The 26,042-nt window shown below is 38.0% G+C and overlaps 1 long non-coding RNA gene across 1 annotated transcript; it reads left to right on the top strand.

Moving 5' to 3' along the window:
• The first annotated feature begins 374 nt into the window (after positions 1–374).
• On the top strand, positions 375–24,541 carry LOC134477172 (uncharacterized). Its single transcript, XR_010049083.1, has 3 exons — positions 375–480; positions 18,806–18,974; positions 22,719–24,541. It is a non-coding gene; the product is annotated as an uncharacterized LOC134477172 (long non-coding RNA).
• The last annotated feature ends 1,501 nt before the right edge of the window (positions 24,542–26,042 follow it).

The following is a 26,042-nucleotide window of genomic DNA, read 5'->3' as shown; positions in this document are numbered from 1 at the left end:
TGTTTCAGATGTTCACACCAACTCAAATCACTACCAAAAAAAGTTAGATTATGCTGGGAGATTATTTGCTTTCTCCATTGGACATTCTACTGTTGCATGCTGGAACTGGCTCATGGGTCCGTTGTTTTTTTTTTTTTTTTTTTTTGTCTTTTTCGTTTTTTTATCGGTACCAGGGATCGAACTCACGACTGCCTGCTTACAAGGCAGGTACTTATGCCGCTGAGCTAAATCCCCAGCCCCCATGGGTCCGTTGTTTAATGCTTAGGACTTTTGTGAACAGGTTGTTAAAGTATCAATAGGTTAAAACTGATCATGGAGGGAATGAAATCAGATGCTATAAATCAGAGTTTCTCCTCTCTACCCCCTAGAGGCAATTTGCAAGTCCACAGCTGCAGCCACTACATCATTTGTTTCCTGGTCTTTCCATGATTTGCCTGATGAAACAAACAAACTGCTTTAGAAAGGAGATAAAAAGAAAAGGTATGTTGCTATAACATTATAACATTCATGTCTCTGGTTTATACAAATAAAATCATTTGGTGGTTTGCTTTCTTGACTGAAATCCACCTAGAAAATAAAAATGAACCACAAGCAGCAGGTGGTAGACTTATAGAGGGAAGCTATCCAGGACAGACCTGTAGAATATGGTGGAAATCTGTACATATAACCTTACAGGGGATTGTGATATTTGGGTAGTCAGAAGCCACTGGTTTTAGAGTTATAGTAACCTGTGGTCTCAAGTTCACTTTGAGGAAGTCTTTGAAACTTTGAGCTTGTGCTGTCATCTTGCAGATAGGGATAATAGCTTAGCAATTTAGTTTTGAGATTGAATAGCATAAACTTTATAAAGGTGTTTCACGTATGCTTTTCAAAATATTTTTTTATAATGGCATGTTCCTATTAAGTAATAGGAAATAAAAGACATGTTTCACGGAAGCTAAGTGTAAATCTGTCACACAGGCATCAAGGTACCCCAAAATCATGGCGCATCTCATTGCAGATGTATCTTTTATGACCTACATTCAGCTCAGACAGAGGCAATTTGGGGTAGGGATGTTGAAATGATTCGTCTACTTCTGTTACGTGGTAAAGCAAAAATGATTCTGGCTGCAGCATTGTGACTCAGCGATTGTAGAAGCTGGAATCTGATGCATGTGAACTGCATTATAGTAACCCTGAACTAGAGATGTTATCAGCTATGAGTCAGAAAATGTGGAGATGAAGGACCAAGATAATTACTGATGAAAGGGAAGACAGGCAAAGTTGGTCTCTGGATGAATATCTACGCAATCTCAAAGATTTCCTAAGTTTGCTGTAAATCATTTCTCTTTTAAGATGAACTAAGCAAAACTCTAATTTGTAATATTAAGAAGAAAATAAAAACTAACCTAAGTGCTACACATAAGTGTAAATGGAGATGCTTTGCATTCATAACTTCAACTTTAGTCAGCTTGGACATCTCACTCAGGAAAATTTTGCCCACAATGAGACCTTTAGCATTCAGTGTTCCCGTTAAGTAAGTATTTAGGTCAAAACGGTTAATGTGCTGGGAAAATCAAAACAAAATTGAAAATAGGTTGTGTGACAATACTAACACTCTGGTTCTACAAAGAACCCAGATGTTATTTATTGTGTAATTTTGCAGAAATGAAACATCCGAAGTGCTGTAGTATTCAAAGAAAGTATAGCGTGATCGTATAAATTAATTTCTGTGAATTTGGCTGTGAAAATCAGACACAAACTTTAATACCATATGGTATTTCTTGTGTGAGTAAGGCAAAGTACAAACTAAAAGAAACATAAAAGAGGGATAGAAGGAGAGGCTCTTTTGCAGATGGGAAGGGGTGCAGCGAACCAAGGGTAAGGGGTGAGGAGAGGAGATGAGAAAATTGTACGTCCATGTCAGTTTCTTTTATCAGTCAAAATCAAAATATTGGGATCAAAAATTTTTGCCCACATTTATTTTTATAATTTGAAGAAATATAAGAACATATAGTAGTAGAGATTTGTACTGTTCTTCAACTGATAATACAATAAAGGCAGAACTTAGAAGTAGTGACAAAGGCTCTAATATTGTCAGAGAAGTTTCTAGAAAGACACTGATGCTTTTCCTTGTACAAATTCAGTGGCGTTCCACACAATTTCACTTCCAATATGTGCAACACATTAATATCAGTGTATCTTTCAGTAGTAACCTACTTTTAAAAAGTCGTGGGTGCAAATAATTATAAAATAATTTAATAGACATTTTTGATCAATTCTATATAAGAAAGATCATTTTTCTTCCCATGCTTTATGAATTTTCAGATTTTCTGTGACAAATAATTTCCATTTCCCCCTTCTCTGAAGGATAGCATAGCCCGTAAGCATTACTTTTTCTTGTGTCAGGTTCCCGTTGTTAACTATGTTTCCAAGTTGATAATAACAAGTAATACATGTGTGGTTTGTATGTGCCTGAGCACTGTTCGTGACAGTGTTAATGACAATACAGATACACTCATTTTGAGATTCTATGGCTCTCTGTTGTACATTAAGAGTAAAACTATGACAAATCTTGTATGCTTTCCCCTCTGCTAGACTGCCTACCTCAAAAAAAAAAAAAAAACACAAAAAGCAAAAAACAAAAAAACAACTTCTCTTTGTCTTCTGCTTCTCCAGGGGATGTCTGGAGAACATTCTTTTTGGGGATTAAAGGTACTGGTGGCTGTAGGACCCTGGAGATCACTTTTACCTTGACCTCTGCCTTGTGCCTGAAATCCAGATGTATCAATGACACAAAGTCAAATGTGTTTAGAATACAGTTGTGGAAATTTATCTCTGAGTGAAAGATTGAATCTTCACCAGTATTTCTACAGTAGATCTTCTTTCATAATCCTAATAAATCACAAGAAGCTGGGGAAAAAACAATTACAAATGTTAATTTTAAGTACAAGATAAACTTTTGGGTCATACAAGGAGATGTTTGAATCACTTGTTGGCCACTTAATAGATTTGTGATCCTGGATCAGATAACTTCTCAGAGTTCTAGTAATGGAATATAGGATTAACAATCATAAATTATCTCAAAATGTATGATTCTTGATTTCATGCATTTGAACACGATTCTAGCATATGCTTATAGCTCAATAATAGTTACATTTCCTAAAATGTTTATCCCCAGCAAACAGTTCTATTTGGAGGAATAAAAATTACTTTGCTATTTCAAAAAATGTAGCTAGGACGTGAAACAGGTGTTATGACAGTGGTGTACAAGCCTGGAGGATCAACCTCGGGGCTACTGGACTGCAGCGGTAACACATGCCAACCTTCACCCACTGGGAGACAGAAAGGGCTGGAAATGAATGGCAGATGCCAGCAGAGGATTTGGGAGCTGGGTAAGGGAGTGGAATGTCTGTGACATATTGGCATTATTTTGATATAGTGAATATAAATTCTTCCCACCCCCTACCGCATACTTGACAATTTTGGTTAAACTTTGTATTTTCTAATTCAGCACTAGTCCATATGCCTTTGCTGCCTGTTAGATTACATAATCTGTTATAACCTGAGGGTTTTAATTGCATAACTAGAGAGTCCAGTTTTAGATTTGACTTTTAAAAGATAAAAATGGAATCATACAAAGCCAATATTTCTGAAAGGGTTTTGGCCCAGATAGGACACTGTAGCCAGGAAAGCCACAACCGGAAGCAGGAAGCCCCATCTCCCCTGCCCCTAGGAAGTTACCTGTGACGCCATCTTCCCACCCCTGGAAATTTACATATGGCGCCAAACCTAGGACCAATGGGCTACCTGTGTATCCCAAATGCCCGCATTAGGTTCCACCCCAAACCAAGGCTATTTACAGGCCCCCAACGCCACGTGTTTGCCGGAGAGACTGCCGGACCCAGCGGTGGGGGTGCCGGTCATCTCTCTCCGTGTTCTCAGAATAAAGGCCGCTTTTTATTTTATATTTCTCATTTTTTGTTAATATTTTTCATCTTTTGGAAATAACCCTAGCAATTTCTAAGCCTCTGTGAAAGTAAAACCCACAAGACTGGGAATGAAAATGGGAAGAAGGGTGAACAAGTGGTGGCAGGTTCCCTGCAACTCCACTGTGCTGTGCTGGTTGGGTGAGGGTGACACATTTGTTAGGGCAGTAAGTCAGCTATTTGGGGGAGTCCGTGGTGTCATCTCTTCTTGATTCCACCTTAGTGCTTTTACATTGATAACTTGAAACTGGTCATGGTGAGAGAGTTTACCCTGCAGCAATTGACAGTTGCTTCAGAGCTGGACCTCTCGCTTTGGGGGTCTAAAATATTAGACAGTTACTTGCTTGAGATTCTTGAAAGTAGAATCAGCCACACTTCCCCAAGTGGAGTGGAGAAAGGCGACCAGCTTTATGGACATATGCCACCCCCTTGTATTCTGTCTGTTAAAAAGAGCAAATGGCTGTGGTCTGTGGCTAAGCCCTGGAGAAAAGCTGAGGTAGAACATGTCAGCATCTCCCCTGGTGACAAAGGTGCCATAGGAAAGTGTGAATTTGTCCTGTTCCAATGAGAGGGGCTCGGTCATAGAAATGGAGCCACACCTGTGAGGATCAGTCAGAGGTCAGGAGGAAGCTATACTTCTCAGTAGAGAAGAGGGGACCGGGGGCCACATAGGACCAGCTCTTACCTTTGCCCACAGGTGAAGAACAATGTGGAGGCAACTGCAGGGATGACAGAGAAGTGAGAGTCTTAATTGTTCGTGATCACTTGGAGTCGACTCTGTTGTGATACCCACTGGCATGGGACTTTAAAAAAATTAGATAGCATTATAGAGAAAAATAAATGAAGTTCTGTTTTTCCATATACCTGTGGCTTAAGCTGTTTTTTTTTTTTTAAATCACTTTCACTCTTAAAGTCATGAAACCAGCTGGGGAGTCTCTGCATGAATGAGTTGAGAATCACTTCTCCAAGTCCTTCAGTTCTAAGTTATAAAGGTTTGATAAGTGTAGGCAACAAAGTATTATTATCAATTTATGGTTTCAAGAAAGCATATCCCTGGGTCGTTTACTTGTTAAATGGCTGTGATTCAGACTTATTGGAATCAGATGTCAGCTTTGACAGGATGACAGTGTCCTCCTAGGCAAGTTATGGAGCATCTCTATCCTGTCTTTAGGTCTGCTATAATGATTAAATGAGAAGATCCAGATAGGATTCTGACATAGTCATCTCTACACAGCAAACACTCTATAAAAATATTAACTATCACCAGAAACAAAGCAACAGTGTCCAATATACATTAGGCAATTTGTCTTGTGCCTACACTATTTAATTCAGTGTTTTAGATAATTATATAAGACTCTCTTCCTTCTGTCACTTAGAAAATTGAGGTTAAACTGTAGTCTAAATCCAGGTCTCTCAGCTTCCTCTCCTTTGCCATGGAAAGAGAGGAAAAGGGGCTCCTCCCACTTACTCCTAAATAAGTGAGACACTGAGATTAGATGTCAGTGTCTAACCTAGATGGTTGCTTGAGCCCATTGTGTTAACTGGAGTATCTAAGATGCTGATCTAGATGGCAATATCTGGTCTGGAGGGCTTGTTCTTTTAAAGTCCAACCCTATCATATCATACACGAGATGGCATTTTACCAAAGTTGCTTCTAGGAGAAAGTGAGGATTCAATAAAAAGAGGCTTAAATTAAGGTATTAGATTGAGCTATAAGAGATTGGGATCTTTTGGCAGGTAGAAATAATTGATGTAGTTCAAACTATTGATTAAACTGGAACTTCAACTCTAGATTAATTTTTCTTCTTTCCCAAAGAAGTCCTAGATGATAATTATACTGAAAGGAGAAAATGTATTTGCTGTATAAACCTTCCACTTATGGGATTTGACCGTGTCCTGGTTCTGGCTGAAGTATTTATATACATTTATTCACTTTGTGTCATAATAACTAGATGCAGTGAGAACTATTATTGTTTACATTAGTTATATCTATCAAGTTGTATATGAAGGTTTTACTAAATAATGAATATATCAGTGATTTTGGATGCCTACTACTTATTACTACATGCTCTATATGAATGACTTCATTCCTACGAGAGAAATACTAGCTTTTGAATTTTAAATTTTGCATTAGTATATGTCTATAGTACATACTGTTTGCATTCCTTTTGGAGTTGGTACATGTGAAAAACACATTTTAATTTCTTTTTTCATCTGCTTTCACTTCTTTCTCCCCATTCTTTCCACTCCCTAAATTTCTTGAACTCCTTCCCATTTGAGAAAGATCTTTCTACTTCTTACATTTTATTTTTTTCTTTATTTATAATTTGGGTTTTTCATATAAGAAAAACCAGGCAATATTTAAGCTTGTGTGCGTGTGCCTGATTTATTTGACTTAAAGTTATGCTCTCAGGGTATATTCATTTTTCTACAAGTGACTAAAGTTTATCTTTCTTTGTGGCAGAGTATACTCCGTTGTGTAGAAGTACCACATTTTCTTTATCATGCTGATGGACATACGGCATTCTTCCAGGGTTTAGTTATTATGAATTGTGCTGCTATAAACATGGATATATATGTAAAACTGTAATATGATGTATGCCTTTACCTCTTTTGGGAAGATTTCTAGAAGATGATTAGGTGCATTGAATGGAATTCTATTTTTAGATTTTTGAGGACTCTCTGTATTGATTTTCATGTGGTTGTATTAGTTTACATTCCTTCTAGCATTGAGAAGGTTTCCTCTATTCCCCACAGGCTCGCCAACTTTTGTTATTATTTGATTTCTTGATAGTGGCTATTCCTTTCTGGGTAAGATGGAATATCAGTGTTGTTTTAATTAGTATTTCTTTAATGGCCAGTGATATTGGACATTTCTTCATGTATTCATTAGCCATTTGTACTTCTGTGAAGTGTCTATTCATTTTAGTTGTCCATTTTTTATTGGGTCTTCTATTTTGAACATCAATTTTTTATTTTTGTTCTTTATATTCCAGACATTAGTCCTCTGTCTGAGGTGTAGCTGGCAAAATTTTTTTCTGTCCTGTGGAGTATCTTTTCACTCTGTTATTATTTGTTGTGCAGAAGCTTTTTAATTTTATATGATCCCATTTATTAATTCTTGGAACTATTTTCTGTGAAACCAGTTTTGTTTAGAAATCCCTTGCCTACACTTACGATTTCAAGAGTATATTACATTTTATCTTCCATCAGATTGTGTTTCTGTTTTAATATTTAGATTTTTAAATCAATTTTGATTTTAGTTGTGAGAGATATGAGTCTATTTTAATCTTTCTCATATGGCTATCCAACTTTCCTGGAACCATTTATTAAGGAGCCATCTGTCTTCCAGTGTACATTTTTATCCTGTTTGTCAAAGTTGAACTAGTTGGATATGCTTGGGTTGTTTCCTCTTTTGTTCTATTGACCCATATATCCATTGATCATACTACCTTTTAAAAAAAATCATTATAGCTTTGTAATGCAACTTCAGATCAGGAATTCTGATGCCTCCTTCTTTGCTTTTGTTACTCAGGATTGCTTTGGTTAACCTGGGTCTCCTCTGGTTCCACATAAATTGTAGGATTGTTTTCTCCAGGTCTGTGAAGAATGCTGTTGATATTTTCATTGGGTTTGCATTAAATGTATGCATCAGTTTTGGAAGTAAGGCCATTTTAACTTATTTGGTTCTACCTATTCAGGAACAGGAGATGTCATTCTATTTTTTGATGTCCTCTTTGATTTCTTTTTAAGGAGTACTATGGTCTCCTTTGTAGAGGTGTTTAACTTTCTCAAGTTAATTACCAAGTGTTTAATTTTTCTTGGTGCTGTTGTAAGTAGTATTTTCCCCCTAACTTCTTTTTGCTATGTTCATTACTGACACAGAACATTACTGATATTTTGTGTTAATTTTGTGTCTTGCTATATTTCTGCATTTGATTATTAATTCTAGGAGTTTTTGGTGGAATTTTTGGGTCTTCGACGTAAAAGATCGTGTCGTCCGCAAATAACGATCATCTGACTTCTTTCTTTTTTATACATATCGCTTTATCCTTTTTATTTCTTTTTCTTACCTAATTAAATGATACTACTTTTCTCCACCTTCACAAGAGGACCCTGGGGTGAAAAATGTTCAGACATTTTTTGAAGTTCATGTGACTGGTGGGGCTCTGACGAGGAATTTGAAAGAGATCGGCTCAGTGCTAAGCCTCAGAGCATAACCATGGAGCTGCTCTATTTAATTTCTTTGCCTTTTGCATCCTGTCTTTCCAGATCAAAGCAGCAGCCTCCCCCTCCTTCTCTGATAAGTTAAGTCAGTACTTGATAAACAACCCTGCATATGTCAGTTGCGAGTGCTCTGATTTGTGAGAATGCAGCATTGCCAAAGTACTTGTGAAACTAGGCCAGCCAAAAATATCACTTCCAATGAAGGCCTTACTAAATTTGATTCTTCCTTGTAAAACTGTGAGTTGACCATGGAAACACTGCTAGAGTTAAGTGCGATTGCTTTCTCTAAATTGGATTCTCAGATAAGCACCAACGTCACAGAGCTTTCAGTGATTCAGATGATGGCAGATAAACGCCCTCGCCTTGATGTGGCAATGAAATGATTTTTGTGGGTAGTAGCTGATCTGTCTGCCACCAAATGCAGTATCGACAGTGTCTTCTGTATACATATTGCTGTTAGCATGAGCAAGGACACGCGAGTAGTGAAGCACCAAGATGATTATAAAATAGTTAAAACCAAACTGGCTATTAGTAGCTGCATTGAAAGGATTTTCTGTCTTTTTTTTGAGGCAGAATCTTGCTAGGTAGCCCAGGCTGGCCTCAAACTCATGGTGATCCTCCTGCCTCAGCCTACTTTATAAAAATTTTCTGATATCAAGAGGTATAAGAGTTTTTGAAGGGTTTGATGAGTTTAACCAAAGATGTCCAATCTGAGTTTAGATTTTCTACACCTGGTTAATTTACAGTAAATGGTCAGTGTCCTGCCGTGCAGGGTAACACCCCAGGGGCTCCCACACTTTCACACATGTGGCTTTACTCGGCACTGTGCAGATGTAGGCTCCATTGTTCAATTCAAAACAAAAAAATCAAATAAAATTTTTAAAAAGAGGGAGATAGCAAAGCTGTTTGGTATTCCTCTTTCATAACTTCAATGCATGTACATGGTATTTTGCCTGATGAGGTAATGAAAAAATAGGCTCTCTTTTGTACAGATAGAATATCAATATTAATATCATATCAATATCAATATCAATATCAATATCAGTGGTTACTGAACACTAAGTGCTTACAATGTCCTTGACATTGTGCTCAGTGCCTGCATGTGGATAACCTTATTATTGGTATCTTACATCTGGAAACAGGTTTATGGAAACCGAGTAATGGAGCCATATTCATGTTCCATTTAAGTGGTGCTTTGGGGCAGTGGGGCTCATCCCCCACTGACTTGAGAGGCCACAGATATGACTGTACTGATGAATCCACCCCTTGTAGAAATGTAACCAGTAAGCACCGGACCGGCTCCACACATAGGTCTGATCCTGCACAAGGACCAGATTTCCTGTCCTTATGTGAGCAACTGTAAGTTGTTTAAAAATTCCTAAGCCCACATCTGGTGTTCTCATGATTTGCCTGCCCTTCAAATGTAAAGTCTGCCTTGGATTCGTTCCTGTGCCAGAGGATCCTTGAACAAGCTATCCTTCAAATAGTGACCTTTATTTGCTTGTTATGTGACAACTCTCCCTTCAGCAAGAAAACAAGAGACTAAATAAATTGTCTCTTGGAAAGTGTTATTCTGCGAGGCTTGGGAGGATCTTTACCTAAGGATGTGATTTAAATATGTTACAATAAGAAGAGGAGGCAGAAGCATGGTGCTTTTCAGGGTTTGTGCCATATTCTATGTCAGCATTATGTTTCTTTAACATTTTATTTGTTGAAGAAACATATTTTATGGATCAAAATCAAAACAATATTAAGTGACATTTACACATACTTAGTTGTCTCATTACTGTTTTTGTTCCTACTTTTATTCTTCCTCCAAATTAGTAAATATTTTTCTGAGTTTCTTGTATAATATGTTTCATGTAAATATAGGCAAATACAAAAGTATTTGTATTCTCTTACACTAAAGCTTTTTTACTTGACAATCTCTCATAGTGATTTTTCTGTCTTAAAGCATACACAGAATCCACTTTTTATTCTGTATCTTTATATAGTATCTCCTTGCACGACTCTACTGTATTTTAACTAGACGTCTTAGGTTGTATGTAATTTTGTAATTACATGATTCCAATATTTCAGTGAATAACTGTACAAATGAATTTTTTTCTAATGTAGCTGTACGTTTAGGGTAAATTTCCAGAAGTGGGATTATGAGATCGAAGGGTAAATGAACTTTTGATGGCTGCACTCTCCCACCTGCATTTGGTCAGGTCTCAGTGGAGTAACCATCAGGCTCACTAATTATTTCACTCTTGGACTTTTGCCAATCTGACAAGTAAAAAATGATTTCCTAGTATAATTCTGACTTAGAGGTTTTTTTTTCTTTAACCCTGAGGTTGAGAATCTTTTCATATCTTTAAGGGTAATTGTATTTTCTTTCTGTAAAAAATGTATAGAGCAAAGTCACATTACTTGAGATGAGTTACAAATAGTTTTGCAAGTTTGTCACTTACCTTTAGTTGTGTATTATCATTACTATTGCTATTCTGAAGGCTTTTGTGTGGTTAGTAGTTAAGGTACCATTATTCTCTCATGAACTTTGGATAGTTAGAAAAGGACCTCTACTCTGATGCCACAAAGAAATTTACATGTATTCTATCATATGTTTATGATTTACCCTGCCCCATGTCTAGATCTCTGATTTATTTGGAATTAATTATGATGAGTATTACCTTAGTTATGGATCCAAGTTTGTGTTTTTGCAGCTGATTTCCCAATTGCCATTTTATTAAAATGTCCATCCTCACTCTATTGATTTGAGAGTTGCTTTTACCATACAGCAAATTCCTTCAGGTATTTGGTGATAACTCAGATTTACTTTTTGGAGTTTTATAGTATATTTTAATAATTTCTGATATTTCTTGTACAGAAGAGAGGGAATTTTTTTCTTAATGTTTCCAAGTAGAAAGTTGTCCCTGTCACTTAACAAGAATGTAAAAGTCTCACTGTTTAATGCATCATACGTACTGAATATCCTTGAATAACCTTGAAAGGGAAGCAGTAATGGGCATTTAGGTGTCTGTATGCGACCAATGATACCGTCTAATTTTCCAAGGGGCATGATAAGTGTGTGAGGTTGGTGAGAGGGGAGCTGGTCTTCTGCTCCACTTGGATGTTTGAAACCATCCCAAGAAAGGAATTGCACTGGCAGAACTCTGAGATACAGATGTAATTACTGCCAAATGATATCAGAGCTGAAAATCTTGTACTTTATGCCTTTCTTCGGAGTTTCAAACCTTTTGCTTTCTGAGTCAATATACTGTTAACTTAGAGTTTGGGAATAAAAGGGAGTGGCTCTTGAACTTTGACTGATGAGACCTGTAGCCTACCTCTTGTCCACCATCTTCTCAGAAAATAGTCACAGAGGCTGGGCATGGCGGCACATGTACTGGGAAGGCTGAGGCAGGAGGATTATGAGTTTGAAGCCCACCTGGGGAATATTGCGAGACCCTGCCTCAAACAGTAAAATACAGAACAACCACTGAGTGGGAGGGTTCCTAGCATCATCATCAGCACGAGATGTATCTCTATATCTGTGCATATGTATATCCATTTGCCTATAAACCATACTATTTGTTATCTCTATTTATCTACCTATCTATCCACCACCATCATCATCTACTTCTATCTCTGCAATAATTTATGCTTCTGAATAAAGCTGTAGGGTGGTGTTTAATTAGAAAAACACATCTGTGTAGCATAACATAACTCTCTGAACTTGCTCAAGGTGTCTGCATTCTGAGTTTGCCCTTTCATTCAGTTACCATAACCATAACTTATTTGGGGTCTGCTGCTATCCTGGAGCTTTGCTTCAGAATCCTCTAGCAGCCTCGATGAAGTCGGCTCCTAGGGTTTAGTAATTTACAAACTGTGTCCACAGCAGGAGCGTGGCAGAGCTGTTTGTGCACGCTTGCGTGAATATGAACAGGAGGTGGAGGAGGCAGGAAACCCTCTGTTCTTGATACTACAAATCTCTGAGTCATTTTCTTTCTCAGTAGGTGCCTGTTGTAGCAATCCCTAGATTATCTGTGGTTTGTTTTAGCATACCTCAGCCCCCGCAGTGGGAATGCCTCCCAATTTTTTCCCACTACCTTTTCTTTCTTCCACATTACAGTTGCAATTTTCTCCTCCCCCTTCTCCTAGACTACCATGGTGTTCAAAGATGCCTTCAGTGGCTCTCTGAGGATGTGGCTGATGTTCCCACAAAACTTAGTTTACATATTGGCCAGTAATTTACTTAAACATTTTCTATAATCTGTTCCTAATTAGCAATGGCAACGGATGTTGTCCTATGGGCATTGAAAGTATTTTTTAAAATTATTTTTCTCTTAACAGAGATAAAACATACTAAATAAAGTTCCATCACTGCTGAGAAATATGTTGTAAACTGAAGGTCTTTGGTAATTTTATCATGCAGAGAAAATTACTTTAACTGTCTAGTGATCCTGAAGTTTTTTCAGTGCCAACTAGATTATTTTATTTCACAAGAATGTGGTCAACTCTATCCATTATTCTGCAGTTCACTTTCTTCACTTGGAAAGCCTACACTGGCTTTGCACATGCTGAAATCTTATTGCAATGGCAAAATAAAAAGTTTAGATTCCCACTCATTTTCACTTATCGCCTACTTTGCACACGCGGTATAGAAAATGGAACACCAAGAGAACAATGAGAGTTTGAGTTTCCAGCATGCGTCTGCCGCTAGCAAGCAGCATGACTGTTAACAGTCTCAAAGTTTACTTTATGAAATTAAGGCACAGGTCTATGATCTCAAAAGGTCCTAAATTTATTTTTAGGAAGAGATCTGGATTGAGATATGTTCTAGGCCCTCGTGTCGGTGCTGAGAAAGTAGCAACAAACACAAGTTAACCATCTCAGAGCTTCCATTTAAGACTGATTATCTACATTCCCCACCCTCCGAATAGCACAGCCAAACTTCCCAAGATAATTCTGTCTCCCTTCCTTTCATTTTCCCATCACCCAGCTTTTCTCCAATCCACAACAATTAAACTCTGGATTCAATTCTTCCTCTGAAAGTGTTCTAACCAATGATAACAGCTACCTTCTATTGTCTCTGTCTGATGGCTTCTACCTGGTCTTACTTTGTGTGCTTTGTAAAATATAACACTATATTTGTTTCTTCCTTTTATGAATAGTCCCATTCTGGCCCTAATATCTTTCAAGAATGACCATTCCTTTCTCTGAATTTATGTATAGAGATTCTGTAGTTGTGAATTTGTCTCTGCTAAAATTAATGTGTAACTCCAATATTGATATTGATGGGCTTTTTGGTTTCTTGCAGAGTAGTGGTCACTTGGAGTTGCCCTTTATGCAGGTGCTGAGCTGAGGCTGAGAAAGGCAGCACCCTGGCTTCAGCTCGGAAATCTCTAAGAGAGTTCCTTATTGTGATGTCATTTCTGCCCATTCTTGTATTTTTGTGCCTGTTGGGGAAAGGCTTCATTGCCTGAAATGATGCCTAGTTGTTGAAGAGTTGTCTCATGTCTCAAGTGCAAGAGCCATCCTGTATCTTCTGAAGATTCCTTTCATTCCTCACCTGCTGGCCACTTTGTGGTCCCATTCCTACACCTTCAACCTCTTGTCATACTGAAGCCAGAGTGAAGTTCTAGCAAAGTAATAGCAGAGATTCATTTCTGTCTCAGTGTCCCAGGCATTGGGTGGGAGATTTGACACATTTTATCTGTATTCGCACACTGTGCACCATTATACCTGTTTCCTACCTATTAAAGAAGACCGAGGTTCATTGATGATGAAACACTAACACCTCAGTTATTCCACGTCTTGAAAATTACTTCTTGTCTCTATGTGCATCCTCCAAGCCAGCAATTCCACATTGCTTGTGATTTCCCGCACACTTTGTGCCTCTCCACATCTCTGTGCCATTTTTTAGTGATGTTTTTTGCTTGCCCTGATCTTTCTTTCGTTTCGCTGAGAACCTACTTGACTTACCACACTCTGCTTATGCATCATCTCCTTGAATAACAGCTCCAGAACTTTCCAAGTAGAGCTGACCACACTCTCTTTTTATCTGTCCCAAATATACACTAGAAACTTTTGTTGCAGCTTTGACTTACCACACTTACTGTTCAACTGTCTTTTTCCAACTGCATGCACTTCTCTTACACGCAATGTCCTTTGTCTGGGTGAGCTCATTCTTGCATGACTGTCAGTAAGTGATGAGTCCCTGATCAGTACTGTAGCTCAGTGGCCTATGGTCAGTTTCACTCCGTATCCTTGTCTCTAACTGTTTCCTGGGCCTCTGTACCAGACTGGCTCAAACTGGATTAGTCATTTTCTTTCTCTATATTGTTTTTCCCTAGATGTCCAGGAAATAAAACACCAACGGCTTCTGTTCAAGCCAGAAAGCTTGGAGTTGCCAACTTTTCCCTAGCTCTAGCTTCATATCCAGTCTGTCTTTAGCCTGTCGAAGCCTATCCTGTGTATTGTGCTTTCTCTGCTCCAACAGCCAGCTCAGGTCACTGTCTCCTGCCTCCTGCTCCAGCTTGCTACTTGTTTTTCTACTTCTGATCTTACCTCCGCTCTCCTCCTCACTCTCTCCAGAATGCCACTGTTAAGGAGCTGCTGGGATCGCCATAGTTCATCCCTTGTAATCTTTTGGTACATTGTCATCACCATAGTGTGCAAACTCATACTGGTTACTGAACCCATCATGCTTTTTTCTTTAGCTTCATCTTTTTCTACTTCCCTCTCTCTTATAGTGTCTTTTGGCCTCTCACTACTCGAAGTTCATACAAAATGGAACTGTACATGTTGATTCCTCTCAGACAAGTCCAAAGCTCAGAGGATCTCTAGTTTGCAGTGTTTTCCCCACCTTCATAATATACCTCTTCTAATTTTGCACATTGGGCATAAAACACCTGGAAGGCAGGATCTATGAATCACTGTTACTGCATGGCTAGGGGACTGTATGGAGAAGGTGAAGCATAGATGTTTGTCAAACGAAAAAATGGGCTCCTTGTCTTGAAGGTGTTAACCATGGGAACTTTTAACTGGACATATACATATATATATATATATATATATATACACAATGCACATATGTATTATACATACATGTGTATATAGGTGTTATATACATGTATATATCAAACATATATATATACATATATGTATATATACACATATATAAGCATATATACATATATGTTTTATGTATATATATGTAAAATCAGTGAAAAATATTGTAAATCATAGTAATAGCCAGTTTTGATCATATCAGGTGCTACATAGCATGGAAAAAGCAAATTCCTGAAACCCTTCAAATACTCTTTCTTATTCCTTTAAAGACACATTTAAGCTCAGCCATGCTTCCTTTCTGAATTCCAGTAGCATCAACCCTTCCCAGAACTGATGAAAAGTCTAAATAACTTTGAAGTAGGCAATAAATTCCCTTTTGCATAATCTTTGAATAATGCAAAATGTTCCTTTATTGTTATTTTTTTCAAGAAATGTGTTACTGATCACTGCATCATTTTGAATTGTTTGCTTTAATTTTTTCCTTAAACTTTCTCCTAAAATGTTAAAAAAATTTTTAATTAGTATGTGTTTGCAATACGTAATGATTGCATTCATCATGGGGAGTTGGTATATGCTCACAGCATATCATTTCTTTTTTCTATTTATTTTTCTTTCTTCCTGGACAAGTTACACATAGGGTTGGAAGACTTTAATGTTTAGTGGCATTTGGAGATAAGCTAACAAATGGAAAAAGAAAGAAATAAAAATATTTCTTCCCTGTTGTGCAGTATTTTTTTTAAATGGTCATAAGAAGATTTTTAGGCTGGACTTTAAAAAAATGTGTTGACTTAAGCAGAACTTTGAAAAACTAAGCACCATAAGAAAAATCACAAAATAATGTGCATACCGTGACCCTATTTTTGTGGAATAAGAATGATACAGTTAACATGTCTTTAAAAACAATGAAAGGAATTTTCACGTGGCTATCAAAAGATTTTTTTCTGGAGGGCAGGATTAGAGGAGTTTCTACTTTTAGCATTACTTATTTTGGGTTTTTCTCTGCAAAAAATGTGCAGAAAACTTTAGAAAATTTTATTTATAGCATTATCCTTGGGGTTATTTTGCTTCTCTTCATCTGCAGAGTGTAAGTGCTGCTACAACAATCAATAATTTGCCCAATCACTGCAACTGCCATTATCCTGCTTCCTCACAACCTACGGGACAATGTTTTCTAGCTTGATCCCTTCTCTAAGCAAATGTTATCAATTTATAAAAAAGGTACGTGTACCAGCCTCAGAATGGAGCCTTGTCTATTATGGAGTTTTTGTTTCAGTATTTGGGGATGTATAATTCTTTAATAATATAGATTATATTATAAAAGTCTTAGGTCTTTATCATTCAGTGAATAGGTTTTTCTAAAAAACTAGAGTTTGTCAAGTACTTACAGAAGCAATTTTTAAGTTTTGAGGCTATTTCAACAATATGTGGATCTCTGGGAGGGGCTGGAGTGGCAAAGATGTTTGTGTCATTGTGATACAGGATATATTTTAAGTCAGTGAGGGGCTCATATCCCAAGCCATGCAAGAGTCTCTCCCTGACACCCACAACATCCCAGCCATCTTTTAAAAACTCTGACCACTTTCTGTACTCAAGGGGTGAAATCCAAACTTCTGGACATAGTCTAGGGGACCTTCCTATATGGCTTCTATTTATCTTTCCAATCTTATTTCACCTATTCACTAATGTATCTTTTGATTTCTGTACCAATCCAGTCATCAAGTACTTACTGAGTTCTTACTATGTACCAAATACTATTTTGAGACTCAAAGAAATACAATAGTAAATAAAGTAGAGAAATTTCTAGGGAGCTTATATTCCAGTGGTCTCAGAGAGGGGATAAACAAATGAGTAAACAGTAAAGATACAACGAACTAGATTGTATCAAGTGGTCACGATGGACATTACCACTGACGGTAATGTAAGGACAGATACTACGAAGAGGATGAGGGACATTATGGCAATAAAGTATGAATGGCAGCCATTAAAATGTACACGAGTCTTTGATTTTCCCTCCTCTGAAAGATTAAGCCTAATACCACAGTAACTATCCTTAATTTCCTATTAACTTAAACTGAAGCCCTGTATTACTTACATTGTCTTACTATGACGGATCTTATTTGAAGCTGGTTTGTTAGACCGCTGTTTTGCCTTGACTGATTTTATTCGAATTTGGTATGCTTGATAGTATCAAGTCTAAAAGTAGAGGCAACTACTCTGAAGATGACAAGATATAATAAAATACCCATTGTGGTTTGATTATTAACTGATTTTGAAGTCCTACAATGTCTCCAAAGTTGTGTTTTTATTAAAATAGCTATGTAATGCTATGTTCCATTATATTAAGCCTGATGATGTGGACAATTATGTTGAAAATAACAAGAGAAAGCATAGTAACTACTGTAGATCTCCTAATATTGTGGTTTTATATGTCTTTTTCATTTCATGTTTTTTCTAGGAATTTTTTTTGTTGCCTTGTTATGATCTGTTTTTCCCTATAATACAGAAAGGATAGATATAAATGTAGAGATTCACACATGGGGAGAATTTCTAAACTGTTTACGGGAACAGATTATACAATGCATGATGTAATGAACAGATACTCTGAAGAAGAAGAGATACTAAGAAACCCAGTGCTACTTCTGTAGCATTATGATATAAAATCTAACAACACTATTATTCACTGTTCAGAGTGATATCAGTCCAGTCTCTTATGTTCAATTTCAGCATATGTAAAGATAAGGACAGATACTACGAAGAGAATGAGGGACATTATGGCAGTCACTATTGACCTCCCCAATGTCAGGTCTTGAAGATCTAAAAAAGCCTTCATCATCCTGTTATGATTTGATTAGTTCTATAATGTTCAGTATGTATTCAATGTGTGTGAAGATGAGGAACAACTATTTGGAAGAAAACTAGAGGCAATAAGATAGATAGTGAAGATCTCCAGTGGACTTGCTTTGAAATCTGTGTTTCTTTAAATTATTTCATTATGACCTGTTTTGTTCTGTTTAATCTTAACCTCTTTAAAATAAAAAAAGAAAAAGATGAAGCCTAATTCCTCTCTGCTCCATGTGAAGGCAGGTGACTGATTTCAAATGAATACGATAAGTCAGGAGTGATGATGTATGACAGTGGTGGCAAACCCATGTGTCATTTTTTTTTTAAGACAAAAGAAGTTAAGGTATGAATGTTTTTTCTAAACTAAAACATCACTATTCAGGTTTAGCTGCAGTGTTGGCACTTTGGAGTAAGGAAGTGGGTTTTGGGTTGCAGTAGTAGGGACACTATCCCTGGTGTATGACTGTGGGGTCTAGGTCCAAAAAAGCATCATGAACCAGGAGTGGTGGCATATGCCTGTAATCCTAGCACTTAGGAAGCTGAGGCAGGAGGATTGTTGTGAGTTTAAGAATAGCCAGAGTTAAAAAGTGTGCTCAGGGCCAACCTGAACTGCAGACTCTCTCAACAAAACAAAACAAAACAAAACAAAACAAAACAAAACAAAACAAAACAAATCAAAGCAAAATGCATCATGAATTTCTTCTCTCTCTTAGATCTCACACTCTGGGAGATGCCAGCTGCCATGGTGCGAAGAGCCCTATAAAGAGAGTGACACCTGAGTCCCGGCTCCAGTCAAGCCTTTAGATGTCTACAGCTCTGGGCAGCATCTCCAGTACAACATCACAAGTGACCCAGAGACAGACACCTTCTAAAATCTATGAGGTGATACGTGTTTGCTGTTTTTAGCTGCTAAGTTTTGGTACAGTGTGTGGTACAGCCAGAGATAAATAACACAAAAGGAAAAAGGAGCAGATGAGGGGCTGATTAGGGAAAGCCCAGCCGAGAAGGAACCTAGGATCCAACTCTAGCACAGAGCAGGGAGGGAGCGAGGTGTGCCTGTGGGACCGCACTGCGCTCACTGTGCCCATCTCAGCCGCCTCTCGACGCCTGGCCTTGCCACGTGATCATTCTACCATCACTCACACCTCCGAGCCTTGCATGCTACCTGGCCTGACTTCCACTGCTGACCAGCTCCTCGTTTACCCACCTGCACTTACTGAGGTGTCGCCTCTTTAAGAAATGACCCACATCTGCCTAGGCTGAGGTAAATACATCTGTGCTCCCTAGTTCCTTGTGTTCCTCGTGACACTTTGCACAATGTATGATGGTGGCCTCTAGTTTTTTTTTTTTGTCCTTGGATGGATTGTACGTCAGTGAGAACAGGACCATATTTATCATAGCTGTAACCATCAGATCCAACAGAGCAATTGACAGCTGATAGGAACTCAGTGAACATCTGTCAAGGCATGAAATTCCTCTATCCCATCACCAAATGGCAGCTCATGTATCATGTAAGTTCCTGTTTGCTCATTTCTAAAATACCTTGCTTGGAGAATTATGATGAGAGTCTCCTAGCAGTGTATGCTCCACAGAAGCAACAGGAGAGCTTGTTTCTTCATAAGATGATTCCTTCCTTTCCATTGTTGGGCAGGCCAGAGTTTATTTTTATTTTTTTGCTATGCTGGAGATTCAAACCATGGTCTTGTACATGGTACGCAAGCACTTACCACGGAATGAGCCACATCCCTACCCAGCCTGTTCTTATTTTCAAACAGTCTCACGAAGTTGCCCCGGCTGGCTTCAAAAGTGTTATCTTCCTGCTTCAGCCTCCCGAGTAACTAGAATTATAGAAATGCACCACCCTATCTGATTTGTTGGATAGTTCTATTTAGGAGAAAATTCTGGTCAGGGAACTGGTAAAACTGGGGATAAAGACTTCTCTGGGTAATGTTATAATTTACATTGTTTCTACTCTCTGCCAAATTGGGACTCGCCAGTTTCCAATGATTTAAGTTTATTCTCATAGGGTTCGGGCCTTGTATGTCCAGAGGGCAGCTGTGTTTTAGGCTGAGTCTTTGCCAGCCTAGAAGATTATTATTTCAAAGCTTAACTGAAGATCGACTGAAATGTTATTATGTTATTATTTACTACTTCTCAGAGCAGAAACTGTGAATGAGTAATGACCACTGTTGAGCTTATCTGGGACCCTGAGGGGCAAATTCCTTTCACTTATAAAAAACAACAAGAACAAAAAAAAGAAAGAGAGCAAGATTTCTAAAAAAAAAAAAAAGAATTTTTAAAATAAGAACTTAGCTTACATACATGTATGTCACCTTGTTTGGAATCTGTCGCAGTTGATGTTAATATTGTTACTTTAATTCTCCTTAGCTGCTGCTTCTCTAGGTTTGCTTCAATTATAAAATGATTACATTGTGATTCTTTCCTCCTATATAATGAGGATTAGCACAGGTCTATGCACAAAGTAGTTACTCCTCAGAAGTCCTTCTGAGAGACTGACCTGTGGACAAGAGTGGCTTTTGTAAATTCACCAAGAGGGCCTTTGCAGATAAATCAGGATTTCTGCAAGAATTTCCATTTAGAACTCCAGGACATTTAATTTCCCCAGATGAGATCGTATGAGATTGGGCATATTCAGGGTGGTATGGCTGAAATAGGACTTCAAATGTTTTACAAGTTCAGGCTCTTGTCAGTTTGTGGTTTAATCAATTCATGAAATCTCTCTACAACATAGAATAAATAGCAAATGTAAACATCTAGGAAGGTGGATTATCTCACAAGATTAAGACAGGGTTTTGGTTCTATCTGTGGGTAAAAAGAAATAAGAGAAGGAAGCACTTGTGGTAAAGTGATGCTAGCTTCCACTTCTTTTCCCCAGTCCTCCTCGGTTCAAAGTCATTGTCGAGAACATGAAACCACCAGAGCAATGCAGGGGAATCCCATAGGTGAACAGGACATCAGAACATATTCTCACAGCAGTCCCTAGAAGAGGTTTGTGGAACATCCTGGGGATGTTAGTGGCTACCAGGTAGTCAGGATATAGTAAGGTCCCTGAAAACAACCTGATACCAGACAAAGCAAAAATCCACTCTTAGATCTTATATAAAAATGTCAAAACTACCTTCTACTTTTTCTCAGTGGTAACACATGAAATTAACCACAAATAGTTCCAAAGAGGTCAAAGAAGTTTAAAGTTATGAGAAAGTCAGAGCCTTAAGGGTGGGCTTAGTCTAACATGAAGTGTGAGCGATAGAAAGTTGATGAGAAACACTCATTCTAAATCTTCACAACTTTGTCAGTTTGTTGAGATTTTCCATTATCTATTACTTGGAGCTAAGATGCTAAAGAATTTTGTAAATAACTTACTTGCTTTTAAGGTTTGTTAATTAGTAATGCCTAGGAATAGATTAGTTGGCTACTATACTCTCAGTTACTTAGTGCTGCCTTACGTAGTAGCAACATGGACCAGGTGAATTTTTGGTGACATTGAGGGTGCAGGAGGTAGAGTCCAGAACCTGGGCTGCCTCCTCTGTGGTTGGGTCTTCACTGCAGACACACTGCAAATCTCAGTAGGCCTGCTGTTAACATAAGGGCATCAAGGCTGGTAGAACAGATCAGGGCTGGTGAAGAAGCCATGTGTGGTTGTCACTGTGGTTTGCACCTACAGTGCCCTCAGGAAGGGCACTTGCAGTTGATGAGGAGAGAGCAGGCTCATGGTGAACATGAATTGTTCTGGGTGCAGACACGCCTGTTTGTGGTGTGCAGAGCTGGAGAACTCAACTCTCTTGAGACACAGATCCCTCATCCTTCCAGACCCAGGAATGAGTCTCCCAAGTCTGATCCTAGCTCAGATGATAAGGTGTAGGTGCTGTCTTTGCCATATGCATGGGCTTAATCCTCCACCAAACAGAGAGCACTGGTTTGCTCCTCTTGTACCCTTGGGGGGAGAGAGAAAAAATGAAGTATTTAAATTCAGATTGACATGTACTATGAGAGGGGCAAATGCAAAGCACTGTAAAGCTTAGTTAGGAAGTGAAAACTTAGAGTCCAGAAGAGTCATCTTTAGTGACTGAATCTGCCCCTTTATTAAACTTAAGTAGTCCTGTAAGTGGAGACGCATTTAGCTTAAACCTTCATTCGGAGATGACATGGCGAATGAAGAAAGCTCTTCAGTTAGTTCTGGACTTGCAATAGTGTGGCACGAAGAGGATTATTTCACTTTTCAGAGACTCATGTTATCTGTAGAACTCAAATAATGTAATGTTGCAGGTTAGTGTAAAGATCAAATAAAATAAAATCTAGGTGAGTGGAGTAAAATTGTGGATGGTAGTAGTTTATGATGTACCACAATATGAATATAAACAGACAGGGCAGAAGGTGGCAATTGTGAGTGAAAGAGCGTAGAAATGGAGAGACGAAGGTCCCCGAAGCCCTCGGACTGTATTATCCCACAGTTTTGCTTAGGGCAGTTCTAATTGAAGATAATAGTTATTTAGAAATGCAGATAATTGCCCCTGGTGTAAATAGGAAAAGGAAAGCAAGATTAGAAATTATGTGGCATAGTCACTGTCATCTTCACAGATAAACCACCTCCTTTGCTTCCAATAGAATCTATATCTACATCTGTCTGGAGGCTCTGAAGCAGTTCCACGGGAAGCTGGATGGAAGCTGTGGTCGCTACTGTCTGAGAACAGCCTGAGAATTTCTAAGTGATGAGAAGAAAAAACCAGACCTGGAGAACTAGATGATGCCAGTGTTGGAGAAGTCTGCCTGAATATGAAGGAATCTGAAAATAATTATTCTGGGGGAGGGGTGGTACTTACTCAAAAGACCAAAAATGTCAGGTCAAAGATTTTCCTTAAGTAGGAACATTCCAGTCCCTTCTTGATGTTTTTGGATCAAGTCCTACGATGAGGTGAAATTCTGCATAAATCACCTTCCCATGTGCTGCTTCCCCTGCATGTTTCTCCCAGTCCTGTGAGGGTGGGGTGGGGCAAGGAGTCATTTGCCTCTTTATTGTCTGGATCTCTGATGAGAAATTGAAAAACCTTGGTTTTACTCAGTCTGGCTTAGACTGTGCCAAGACTTAGTCAAAACAAGTAGTTGAAAGCAAAGAATCTTTGCCAACTAACTCTGACATTTGGCAGTTCTCCATCTTAGGTAGATAGCCCTCATCTGTGGGGCCACAGTTCACCACCCAACTGCCTTTTTCCTGTCTCCCAGGGTCCCAGCATTCTTGTTCCCATCCTTCACCCCTTCCCACAGTAGCTGAAAGAGGGAGGGATGTGGGGGTATCAGAGGACAGGACAGAATCCTTTGGACTGCTTTGAGCCACTCCTTCTGGGCTCAGGAATTGATAGAGAGAAGGAAATCAGTAAGCATTTAGGCTGTGGTAGCGTTTTGATGATTTTGTCTGAGGTCTTCACATTTGGCCTCAATTTCTCATAAAATCAGCAGTTTCTCTTCCATTTGTCTTTCTCCCCCAATGACTTTAGGTTTCTCAGGGACCTCCATAGACCATCTTTGCAGCATGGGTTGGTCAAATGTTTCCCAGATTTTCTGACCAATCACCATGGCTTCATGGCACTTCTTGGCAAGAATCACAAGTGTCTAAAACATCTTAAAGTAGCTGACATTAACTAACACAAATTTGTGGTACTTTATCTTACTCAATTGCCTGAATTAAAGTTTTGAAAAAATGTTTTATGTCACAGGCCTAAGTTGGAGTTAACTCTAATCTTAATTACTAATTGCTCAAGTGTTTCAGGGTATTGAGCAGTGTCAGCATGGCCTCTCACCCCATAATAGCAGGAATTACCTTGCCATGGTGTCATGAGCCGCCTGCAGCCCTTGCTGATACCAGCTTCACCCATTGGAATATTTTCAGTGTGGCACTATAATGAAAAAATGCTGTTATGAATATTTATAACTGTCTCTGGTAGACAAATTCATTTATGTGAAGAAATGAAATAGCTGAGTCAGAGAGCATCTATTCAGCTTTAGTAGATTTTGCAAAAATGGTTTTCTAGGGAAGTTGTAAAAATTTGTAGTTTTTCAAGCATTTTACGAGAATTCCATTTGATCTAAATGGTTGGCAACAATTGATATCATTTGTCCCTTTCATTTTAGTCATTCTGGTGACTATGACTAATTCATATGACTAATTAAATCGAAAATTTCTCATATGTTTATCAGAGATCCTCTTTTTCCAGGTACATATTTAAGCTTTGGTCCATTTCCCCTTCCTATTTGGTATTCTTCTTACTGATTTACAAGAACTCTTTATATATGCTGGGTATGAGAACTTTATCAGATACATTAAAATATTTTTCTGGGATTATTTTTAACAACTGATTTGTAATGGTTGAAAAAATAGAAAGTATTAGTATATACTTACTGATCAGAAGATAAACAGATCATAAATATATATTTGAAAGGAAGAAACAAAATAATCCATAGAGAATGAAGAGAAAGAGAACCCAAACTAAGATCTCATGTCAAGAACAAGATTTATTCATTTGTTCAACAATTTCGACTGTGCAAGATAAAATAATTACTACATTGTAGAGTCTCTGCTTCTTAACACTTTAGTAGTTTATCACTACATTTATACCCTTTTCTTGGTTGTTTCGTATACTGCCCATGAAGAAGCTTTGGTTAACATTTTAAATTTCTTAAACATTTATCATGTTTCAGTCATTTGCTTGGCACTTCATAAAGATAGTTAGCAATTCCATGAAGTAGGTAGTATTATCCTCTTTTTATGGAACATTTAGGTAACTTAGCTAAGGCTATCCACTTACTACGAGGCAGATCAAAGATTCAGATCTAAGCAGATTTATGAGGAATGTCATGCTCTTAGTGGCTGCTTCTGGAGCTCCAAACATGGGACCTCAAGTTGACCATGGTTCTTCCTTTTTTCCTTTAAATCAAATTCCAGCATCAAAAAATGCATGGGTCAAAGTGATCTTAATAAATTGATTATAGATGATTAAAAAGGAAAGAGACATGGATTAATAGTATTGATTGTTGAGTTACAAGAACTGAACTCAAATTCTGTCTTTCTCTGTGGCTTTGAGTGAGTCACAAACAAATTTCATTCTTTCCAACTGTGAAAAAGGGAAAGGAAAACATTACATGCCATTTATACATTAGAGACAAGAGGAGATAATGGGATTTTTAAAATGTATTCATTTGCTACTTTAAGAGACAAGTTATTAAATCCCTACTGATTGCTAGGCAGTCTGTGAAGAACTTAATGAATGAAGTTGTCAAGAGCTACTTATTCAGTAACTGTTCATTCATCTGTGCTTATAACTAAACTGTCCAGGTATAATGTTTTGAGGGCTCCAATAGTCTAAGAACTATGCAAGGCAGGCAAAGCCTATGTCTTAAGGAACTGACGTTAGACTAAATGAATGAATGAATGAATGAATGAATGCATAAATTATACTGTCTCATTCCTCTTATCTACTATCCTGAATATTGCTCTTTGTCTCTGTCTGGTTTCTTGGCAAACTTTACCCAAGACACTTTCTTTCAGACCTGTGCATACATAAGCCATGCACTTTCATAAATGAATCTACTTGTCTGTAATTGTATTATTTATTGTAATGCCTCCCTTTTACAGTCAGTGAAGTATATTAAGTACTATTTCAAGCTAGTTCTCACAGTTAATTCCCAACCACACTCATTCCAGTACATGTGTTTTCTCTAAAAGAATGCTAATCAAATACGCATGGAACAGCATTCATCTAAAAATCTAAAAGCTGAAATGCTCTAAACTATGAAACTTTTGGAATGCCAACATGATATAAGTGGAAATTCCACCTGGCCTCATGTGATAGATTATATTGGAGGCATAGATGGACAAAAATATTGTATAAAATTATCTTCAGACCATGTATATAAAGCATAAACCAGTTTTATGTT

This window comes from Cavia porcellus, unplaced genomic scaffold, assembly GCF_034190915.1.
Source record: "Cavia porcellus strain 051 isolate PalLab524CR breed Dunkin Hartley unplaced genomic scaffold, mCavPor4.1 scaffold_8, whole genome shotgun sequence".
Classification (NCBI taxonomy): domain Eukaryota; kingdom Metazoa; phylum Chordata; class Mammalia; order Rodentia; family Caviidae; genus Cavia; species Cavia porcellus.
The sequence above is the reverse complement of the archived record's forward strand: the minus strand, read 5'-3'. Positions and strand labels throughout refer to the sequence as shown.